The sequence below is a fragment of the Gouania willdenowi genome, chromosome 1 (assembly GCF_900634775.1).
Source record: "Gouania willdenowi chromosome 1, fGouWil2.1, whole genome shotgun sequence".
In the NCBI taxonomy this organism is placed as follows: domain Eukaryota; kingdom Metazoa; phylum Chordata; class Actinopteri; order Blenniiformes; family Gobiesocidae; genus Gouania; species Gouania willdenowi.
The window spans coordinates 8,251,662-8,262,236 of record NC_041044.1 but is presented as its reverse complement, the minus strand read 5'-3'; the positions used below and the strand labels follow the sequence as shown (position 1 = coordinate 8,262,236).

At 36.3% G+C, this 10,575-nt stretch overlaps 1 long non-coding RNA gene and 2 other non-coding genes across 4 annotated transcripts; all 3 read left to right on the top strand.

Moving 5' to 3' along the window:
• The first annotated feature begins 1,141 nt into the window (after positions 1–1,141).
• LOC114472668 (small nucleolar RNA U3) lies at positions 1,142–1,348 on the top strand. The gene has a single exon (XR_003675168.1). It is a non-coding gene; the product is annotated as a small nucleolar RNA U3 (small nucleolar RNA).
• A 518-nt stretch (positions 1,349–1,866) lies between these two features.
• LOC114470972 (uncharacterized) lies at positions 1,867–8,642 on the top strand. Of its 2 annotated transcripts, XR_003674931.1 has the most exons (5): positions 1,867–2,162; positions 7,573–7,652; positions 8,127–8,187; positions 8,268–8,332; positions 8,517–8,642. It is a non-coding gene; the product is annotated as an uncharacterized LOC114470972 (long non-coding RNA). The 2 variants fall into 2 exon arrangements; XR_003674930.1 differs by having other exon boundaries at positions 8,268–8,594.
• On the top strand, positions 3,237–3,452 carry LOC114472481 (small nucleolar RNA U3). Its single transcript, XR_003675118.1, has one exon. It is a non-coding gene; the product is annotated as a small nucleolar RNA U3 (small nucleolar RNA).
• Positions 8,643–10,575: the final 1,933 nt, after the last annotated feature.

Sequence of the window (10,575 nt, the reverse complement as noted above, 5' to 3'; positions counted from 1 at the left end):
GCCAGTTTTACCACTGGTGAAGCAGGTCACACAGTCTCTGACCAGATCTTTGATGTCTCTGTTGATACCTGGCCACCAGACCAGGCCTCTCCAGTGTTCCTTTACAGTACAATGCCTAGGTGGCGGTTGTAGACCATGGCCAGAACCCGTTCCTTCAAAGCACTCGGGACCACCGTGCATAGCCCTCTCACCACGCATAATGTTCCGAGATGAGGTGCGTCTGAATGTGGAGGAGAAAAAGATGAGTGTAGTCGTGAATGAAGACAGCGCTCCAGCCACCGAAAAAGGGGCGGGGACTGTGAGCAACAGCTGTCAGACAGTCCATCAAACACAATCATTTTGACAATCTGCCAAAAACTGCAGGAGCAGCAGGGGCGACTCAATCAGCCTGGTTTTTCACACAAACTACTAGTTTCATGTAAGGCTGTCCTTACATAGTGACAACTTTAGTAAATATGACAGAAAGTCATTTTCATAAGAGTTACGAACTGCACCTTTAACTGGGGTGCTTCTCCATGAAATCCCTCTGCAACCCTGTTGCACATTTTATACGGTAGTTTACTGCCTGTTAATGTTTGAAAAGGGTGAGATGCAAATTTTGGACAGCTCCAGGGGAGAGCCTTTTACTGTTTTCCTTTTGAGAGGACTCTACTTCAAAGTTGCATAATGTACTCATCAATATGCACTAATGGGTACTTTTGTCATGTTACACTGACATCCCTCCTGGAAAGTACCTGGAGATACCGTTTTTTGTCTCAAAGCGACACGACCTACTGGGGCAGGCCTCAATTAATTATTTTTTAAAAAAAAGCTAATTTATTGAAGGAACAACAGGAAATATTCAAGTTTCGATTAGTCTTTATACTTGCAATAACTCGATTTTATATCAAATCTTAAAAAAAAACCACCGAAAACAATCTGACGACGGTTTTTGGCGGAAGGCGTCCTGGCACCCAGGCAAAGCATTATAAGATTTATGTATTTTCTTTAACGCAACTGTGACTCAAACGCTAATGTTTGTGATTCTTTCAACTTGATAATACGTTGCTGTGACTGTATGTTTGTTGGCCAAAAAAAGTGAAAACATGAGTGAGATGGTCTTGTGTGAGCATGAGGTTCCTTCTGCCAACAGCAGAAAGGTAAGAATATACTTCCAGGGATCATTTCTATAGGTTTTGACGTGAGAAATGTGTTTCTAAAGTGTCTGGTTACATTATCTGCAATGATGAGTTGTGATACTTCTTTCTGTGTGTGGAGCGTGCAGAGAGAAATGATTCAGTTCATATGCCCTCTGTCATTGAGGATTGTTCCTTTGGAACTTTAAGAAAAGTAGTATGATCAGGTTGGTAGCTTTCTATGTGATAAAAATAAACAAATATTGCTACTTTCACTAATGAAGTCAGACAGTACATGATTTCCAAGGTTAATTAGGCCAGGGGTTCTCAACTGGTTTCACCCTGGGACCCACATTTTGCCACAGTTATTAATTTGTGCCCCAATTAACAGCTGTTAAAATTACACATATAGATTTATGTTTTAAAAAAGACTTTGTATATTTTCCTGTGAAACATGCATTTCACAGCATGCCTGTCAAAAAAGTTTCTCGCAAAATGAAAGGCAAGTCCAACTTGAGAGACATTAGGAATATATTTATTTTTGACCAGTTGTCCGCGACCCACCCAGTTCAGGTCCGTGACCCACTTTTGGGTCCCGACCCACCAGTTGAGAATCACTGAATTAGGCAACCAACTGCTGACTAGAGGTGCTTAAGTGCAGCACTGTAATATACCAAGTAAGTAAAGGGCCTGTATCTCAGATCCTATTTTTGCATTTTTTAATAACCAAGGTTCATGTATCATCAAATCACTGACTTTTAGGTGATATTAGTCATTTGGATTATTTTGTTCAAAAGAAAAATTGCAAAATTAAAGTGACTTGTTATAAAATAATTAATTAACATTTGTTTGGAAAAGTTAACAGTGTTTTGTCAAAAGCAACACTAAACACTGTCATATCACATTAAGTAACAAAGTTGTAATTAAAGTAATGTGATATGTGTAGAAAAATCCAAAAAAGGATGCGTGTGAGCATGCGCAATGGTCCTGACCGCGGATAATACTGATTAATCTTTTGGAGGACATTTTTCCACGGCTGCTTCATTGGTGAGTTGGAATTAACTTTAGTTTCATTTTCATAGAAAAGGTTATGATAAACTAGTTGTCCTTTTTTAGTCACATCTCATGAGTAGCTGTTAATTTTAACCAGCTAGCAGACAGATGTAAGCGGAACATGGACACGTGCTCCTGTTTGACACAATGGATTTGTGAGAAAAAAAACATTTTTCTAACTTTATTTACAGACAGTATAGCGTTGGTTTCCTTTATCCAGGTTTGGTAAAATACATTAGATATATAATGTACCTTCATGTAAACATTTACTGATTTTTCCACATAAAAACGCGTATTACTTGATCAAAAAAAAAAAAGTTTTAGCTATAAATTGAGATAATATGCATTAACATATATTAGGTTAATTTTGGTGTTAGTTTATAAAAAGATATTGGTAATCCGTTGTATTTACGATTGTGTAACATGTTTATTTTCCCTGTACACTTTGAGAAAGAAACACTGCCCTCTTGTGTCACATTGTGACATTGTTTTGAAAACATTAAAAAGTGTATTTATATCTGTAAGTATGTCCTATTATTTGCACATTTGCCAGTGAATTCAAAGTAAAATATTTTTGGGTTTATTTATTTATCTTTCTTTAACTCTTTCAATGACGAGGCCCTCATAAGTTGGTGATTTGAAGTCCAAGCGGAACTGTTTTTCTGTGTTTTGGTTTCTACAGGGAATGTTAAAAACAACATGCGAGTGCATTAATAAAGAATGCAATTCATTTAAACAACAGGAAATATTCCACTTTCGACTATGCTTTATACTTGCAATAATTCGCTTTTACATCAAATCTTCAAAGAAAGAAAAAGACGAACATTTATCCAAAAACAATTCGATGACGTAACAGATTTTGGCGCAAGGCATTGTGGGACCCGGGCAATAATTTACAATTTTAAGTATTTTCTTTGAAACAATTGCGTTTTAAAAGCAAATGTTTGTGATTCTGTTACGTTGATAATGCGTAGCTGTGGTTTTATGTTTGTTTGATGAAAAAAGTAAAAACGTGAGTGAAATGGTCTGGTCTGAGAATGACTTCTCTGCTGCGGACATGAGGAAGTTAAGACTATACTTTCAGGGATCATTTCTATAGTTTTTGACTTGAGAAATGTGTTTCTAAAGTGTCTGGTCTCGCTACCCACGATGATGAGTCGTGATACTCCTTTCTGAGCGTGAAGCGGACAGAGAGAAATGATTCAGTTCATATGCTCTTTGTCGTTGAGGATCGTTCTTGATTCCTTTTGGGAATCTTGAGGGAAGAAGTATGATCAGAGTGGTAGCTTATTATGTGATGAAAATATAACGCAGTTTGTGTGTCATTGTTTGAAGGGACTGTAGTTTATTAATGCGAGTAATTACAATATTAGTGTTATCACTAAATGAGACTATAGACAATTGATAGAAAAGTTTTATTATATTATCTGAAGAAAGTGCTTAATTGTCCAAAAAGTCCCTGAATTAACTACGCAAAACAATGAATTTAATTATTAATGAATCCTGAATGAACTAAATAAAGAAATAGTGTAAATGAAGAAGAAGCGTATTTATCTAAATTAAAGTTCTACAGTAAACAATGCAAAACTGCATAATAGTTCCTTTTCTTTCTAAAAGTGCAACTGAAAATGTATTTTGTGCCTTAATAATTGGACTTTAAAACAAATCCCATATCAAATAAATAAACTATGGCTTTGATTCTCTCTCTAGTTTATCTCTTTCCTCTCTGTGACCCTCTTACATGTTCTTTCTTTCTCACGTCTTTCATTTTGTCTTGGGGAAGCCAAAATGCTTCCACACTTCTGATTTAAAATGCGGTGGTGTGTCCTGAATTTCATCTTCTAAATAGATAGCGGCCTTTGCTGTAAGACAAAATATATATATATATATATATATATATATATATATATATATATATATATATATTAGTGTACAAATGCACTAATAGGGCTTAATTATCTGGTGGTGTTTCACTATTGTATACTAATATTTCTGAGGTAAACTGTTGTTTTTAACACAGACTTGAAAAATTTCCAGATGACAATGAATAATAACCAGCTTTGGAGCTTATGAAGGAGTAGAGTATTGCTGCCTTGAGCAAATCCTGATCAAGTTTTTCATATGTGACACATTTTGGGGGTCTATACTACAAAGCTAGATAATTATATACCAGATTTATCTCCATTAGCGGGCTTCACCTAACAAACATTCTTGATTACAACTCGCTAAGTTAAGCGAGTTGATTTCAGCCTGGCTACGTGTGTGCTCTTGTGACAGAGGAGGAGATTACAGCATCAGACCAATCACAATCACAGAGAAACTGGAGAGCAATTGACGTCACAATTGAGGAATAATTCTTTGAAAATATGAAGAATTAAAATCATAATTCAGACCAAAAACAACACTGTTGCTACAGTAAAAGCAGCAAAGAATGAATAATGCTTAAATTGGTGAGATAAACAGACACTCTGATCATTTTCACTTTTACCTTGTCTGTGGCTGATGCTGCACATTCATCAGAGCTGGACAATATTTGTGTTTTATATTATCTTACAGGACACATAGAGTTCACAACGATCCTCCTTTTATTGGTCAGGTAATTTTTTAAGAGAACTGATTGGTCAGGAGGCGGGACTTTAGTACTCGCGCAGATCCTAGCCAATACAAAATCTTGTCCCGACCAGTTTTATCATTCAGCCTAAGTTATCATGATGATTTAGCCCCGTAATACGTTAGGCGGGCATACACTGCGATTTTTGGCTCATTTTGAGCCGATTTTTCACTTGTGCGTCTATTTTTGGGAAGTTTCGGCTAAATTGCGTGTCATGCATTGTGTAGTATTCATGGGATCATAAGAAGAGATTAACACCTCACGACCAGCTCCTGATCAGCATGTTTGGAATCCTGGTCGCTCCTCGTGAGGGTATCGCACTGTTGAAGCAGTGCCACGGACCAGCTAACCTCAAACTCTCACACTGTGCATGCGCCATACTGCCCATGTCTGTCCAGCCAGTTCCTGGTCTATCACATCGCCGCCTTTTCATTTTTAATGCTCTCTTTGCTGAGATCTTCTTCTTCTTTTGTTTTAATGGCAAGGCTTCAGAGTTTTTCTTCTTCCTCTTCTTCTAATTTGTACGTTGCATTTCCGGAAACAAGACTCAGACGTGTTGTGTATGGACGTACAGTATGAGCAGTCAGGTCTTGTCAGACTGTCGGTCCGTATAGTGTGAGAACATGAATCGTGACCTGCGCACATTCGGACTCTGCAATTGAGTCGCACAGTTTGAGCTGAAGCAGTACAACGGCTGAAAAAGTCGCACAGTGTATGCCCACTTTTAGCCAGCTTCGTAGTCCTGCACACACTGATTAAATCCCGGAAGTTAGCGCGATAGGAGCAAATCCAGCTTTGTAGTATAGGTCCTTTTAGACTTGGGTTGTCTTCACTTTTGGTTGACATTTATATTTCTCACCCGAATCCAAATTAAGATCCTCAGAATAAACCTTAAAATATGCAACTTTTCTGAAAAACTTTGTCTGAATAAACAAAACTTACTGGAATTAACTAAGCCTTTGTTTTCTTGAGTGCACTGCTTTTGTAATGCAACCAGTAACATAGTCGGAAGTCGTTCACCAATTGGAAGGGTCACATTTGATCCAGAACACTGGAGTTTTGTCCCGAATAAACCTGAGAAAAAAACACAAATTTACCTTCTTAAAACATTGACGCTTTTATGATGGCTGTTCCTTACTTCCCTGAAAACTCGCTAGAATCACTCTTGCTATACCTTTGGACAGCTATATTAAGACAGACAGAGGCTAACTAGCTAGCGTAGCTAACCTGTCGTTTGCTGACTCCATGTCGGCCCCACTGACAACTACAATGAATGGACACACATGAATCCATGAATCTAACCTTTTATTATGTGTATTGTGTTACCTGAGCCCCTGGTAAGCTTAAGATAATCAATCTAATTTTAACAATGTCATCATATTTATGGCTCAATTAATCTGCTTTCTCTAACCACCTTAGTGGTGTTTATGCTAACAAAATCTCACATTTTACCATCATCCACATGAGTATATGTAAGACCCCTTCAATGTATCCGTGCTGACTTCATTCAGTGGTTACCAGTGGTTGTATATCATTGTTAGTGTTATGGTGTCACATTGACTCATCTGGTCACAGAAAGATAAAAGGTGGGCACATAAGATTCAAGGCCACATGATCAGACCTTCAGGGCTCCTTGTTTATTCCCTTTAAATAATTATCTGCATGCTTTGCAAAAATTAGATTTATTCTCAACTCTTTTGTCCCACAAATTTCTGCAGCACATCATTTACCTGGTACATCTCTGGCTAAGAATAAAAATGTATAGGTAATATTTTCACCAATGTTTTTCTTTTATTAGTTTGTCTTTAATTAACGGAGTTTGACAAATATTTAAACATAGATCTTACGCTATGGAAAATTCCATTGAATTTTTAAAGAGGATCTGGATCAAAACACTGATTCTGGATCAGTTTTAAAAATTGAAAACTATTATCTCTCGTTATTAATAAAATTTCAGAAATTCATATCTCAGTTAACATATAACGATCTTTCTGAAATTTGACCGAGTTATGTCAGAATGGTTCTTTAACGATCTATTATTAGTTAGTTTCATCTGGATCGAATCTGGATTTATTGTGATGTTTGAAAGAAATGGGGTGTCCATACATTTGGACCTACTGTATCGTTATTAATGTGATAGAAATTCTTCTAAGCCTATAAAGTGTGAATGATCACGGTACCATGATCAGGATCAATGATCCAGATAACTGTGATTCTCTGACAAACACTGCTTGGCGGTTATTTGTGCTCTCTGTGCACTTGTTTTGTTTCATTGTTGTGGATCTTTCTGTTCATGCTCCTCAGTGAACATCCAGCATTTTTGATCGTCCTCACAATGTGATTCGAGTTTTATTTTCTACCTTTAGTCACCAAGTCAAGAGTATAAAGGCATCTATCGTTATATGTCTACAATGCCCACATATTCATTTGAGTTGCAGGTTGCTAAAGACTGTCCTACTTAATTCTGGGCAAAGTGCATGTTACAACTTGGACAAGTTGTCAAACTATAGAAGGACCAACATATATTGACTTATAGCTTCATTTTAGCAGCCCTTTAAAACACGCAGTGCATTTATTGCTAGTCTTTTGCTACATAAGTAATAATCTAAATTAGTAATCCAACAGGTTTTTTTTATATAATAATATATGACATCACCTGCAACACGTTATATGACTCGTAATAATTTTCTTGTATTAAACCAAATTACACTTATCAGACAAACATCCCTATATTCATAATATTTTACCACAAAACAAGCTGTAAACTGATCTGTAAGTGATTTTTTCTTGTAGCCGTTGTGTGACTGCGTTGTTTCTCCACCTTTATGGAAGACCTCTGAGATGTCCTCTGAGCCCTTCAGTCCCTCTCTAAAGTAAAGTTCATGTTGTTGTTTGTGGCATTTATTGTGCTGTTTGTGTTGTTTTTTTATGTGTGAAACTTTGAATTTTTTTCTAAAAATGATCAGCAATTGAAAAGCTTTTTTTTCCCCGTCAGTTTTGTTGCATTGTAGTAAATTTGGTTATGATTATGTTCCTTGTGAACTAATTTTAACAGAGTGCGAGAATGATTTTCCTTCATAAATAATAAGAATAAAAAGGAATTGTTTTTTAAGATTTTTAGATTCATATTTTATGGCTGTAGTTACTGTGATTTTATTTGTAAATACAAATACCAAACTAGTTTTCCCAGCTGCCTATTATAGATGTGTTACAGTAAGATAAACCAAGTATCATTTATGTCATTCATCACAGTCACAGATAACAACATTGCTTATCAAATATAAAGCATTCTAACTGTTGATTGCAGTGTGTTTTTAAGCTACATTTTTATCTGCTTTGTGTTCCAGGATGAATGTGTTTAGCAGACGTCCTTAAAAGACTCCAGGCTATTGTTTTTATAACTTGCCTGTCAGTCCTTGATTACATTTTTTTAACTTAACATTGATTGCACAACCTTCATGCTAATGAGCGCGTTCTCTTTTTTCCAGAAATATCACATGGAGGTTTTCACCCAGGCAATGGATCACCTGATAAACATACTACAAACTGACAGGTACACTAGCCTAATAGTTGTGGTTTATCACTACATTATTATTATTATTAAATATGCTTTAAGTTTATACAGCTTTAACTTGTGTTGTTATAGTCAATGTGTATAGAGATGCACTATATACTAACATTTTCTCTCATAACAAATATTGTTGATTTGCAATTTTTTCTTTTATAATCACTGAAAGGCTTTTAGTTTATTGGACTTTTACTCTGAAATTCTGGGCTAAGCTTTGGACACAATCTACAATCTGCAATGACGAAGAGGAAGAACAAGGTTTTATTAAAAAAAATAAAACACTCATTGGCTAATATTATTCTGTTTGAAAGCTCAGTGTGGTCACCGAGGAACCATAACTGTGGCACATTTCATAAAGATTGATTGACAGAGTGGATGAAGCCTCTTGTTCATCTTCAATCGTTCTTGTTTAATAAATGAAATCTTCATGTCAACATATATATATATTTGTTTTTCTTTCTTTCTTTGACCTAGCCTGTCAACCAGTTGTTTGTGGAACAGACTAAACAAAACACGAGTAAACAAATTTTGCTTTCAAGTCTTGAGGAGCTTCCTTCTTTGGTATCTCAAGAATTCAAAAACTTCAATTTGTAAATGTTTTATGGGGAGAAAAAGGCAACTCAACCAGGAGAAATCGGCCACTTTAGAAGAGACTGACGAGACTCCTAACTCAGTGGTTTAATGGGCTGGTACGTACCGATACGAAGTTCCGGGATTTCTAAAAATGTCAATTGAGAGTCCTGGCACTTCTCCAAGCGCCAAGAACATACTTTCAGCGTTGCAGTACGCTCACCAGCACTTCTATTTTAATCCTTCAAATACTGTAGCTACTCCACCGCTTATCAGAGCACATCAGTCTTCACAGTTCTGATGTAAGTACCAAATGTGACCGGGCATCCATATTAGTCCGGGGTCCGGCGCGAAACGTGTCTCTATCCGGTCGGCCTAATTTACGGCAGTTTGTGTACTTTTTAAAAGGTTGAAACCCTGCTTTTTAAAAATAATAACCCTGTCTGACTCCATCCAGCTGCCCTGTATCTCATATACAAAATATTAAAGATATTTGGTTGTATACGTGGTCTGCTAACAGCTGGAGAGGTAACGTTCAACAAACGTTGCAAACAGGAAAAATGAGTTTACGGCATGGATTCCAACGAGCGATGTTTGTATCAAGAGGCGAGTTCGATTAAAACATGCACACGGAAGTTGACCTTTTTTAAGATTGACTCTTGCAAAAAAGAGCACTGGCACCTTTTTTGAGCCACTTAAAGCACTGACTTAACTCTAATAAAACAGTCCATCATTTGGGGAAAGAGATTATATGCCTTGACTTACAGTAACTGGGGTGCTTCTCCATGAAATCCCTCTGCTGCACATTTTATACAGTAGTTTACTGCCTGTTACTGTTTGAAAAGGGTGAGATGCAAAATTTGGACAGCTCCAACTCTGCTTCAAAGTTGCATAATGCACTCATCAATATGCACTAATGGGTACTTTTGTCACGTTACACTGACACCTGGAGATACGGGTTTTTGTCTCAAAACGATACGACCTACTGGGGCAGGACTCTCAGTAATACCTATGGAGGATAAACATAACTAATAATCTTAAACTGAGGTGCTTATGCTAAGTATTTGCATCTTTTCTTAACTTTAGTCAATTTTAAAATCTTTGAGGATGTAATCTCTTTTAGCAGAGTTAGTGGAACAGGAACTCATAAAAGAGTTGTTTCATTTATGGTTATAAAATTCAACATCATTGATATAAAGCTGTCTTCATTTAAGGACAACTTTGGAATGTATTTTATCTTGTTTAATCATATTCTTAAGTGACAGTGGAAGAGCCTTCACAATCTGGTAGTACTTTTTCTGAGTACACTTGATCTGAAATGTGTCACAAAAAATCAGTGTATTGTAGAATGTTTCCATCATCATCCATTAAAACCTTTGTGCACTCCTTTAAGTTTACATAAACCTCGTGTATATGGTCCGTCTCATTAAAGTGCAATAAAAATGTACTCCATGAATATTTTTTTTGCTTCTACTGCATCTGATCTTTTCAACTACTTCAGACTTATCCATAAATATAAATATAAATGTATTGTAATTTTCAAACTGTTTTTATGTTGCTATGGATTTTTTTATCATCAGAAAACCTATTTTTTTCAGCAGGAAAAACACTAAATATGCAGTATTTCCAAAAATGAGGGCCAGAATTAAATATTTTTG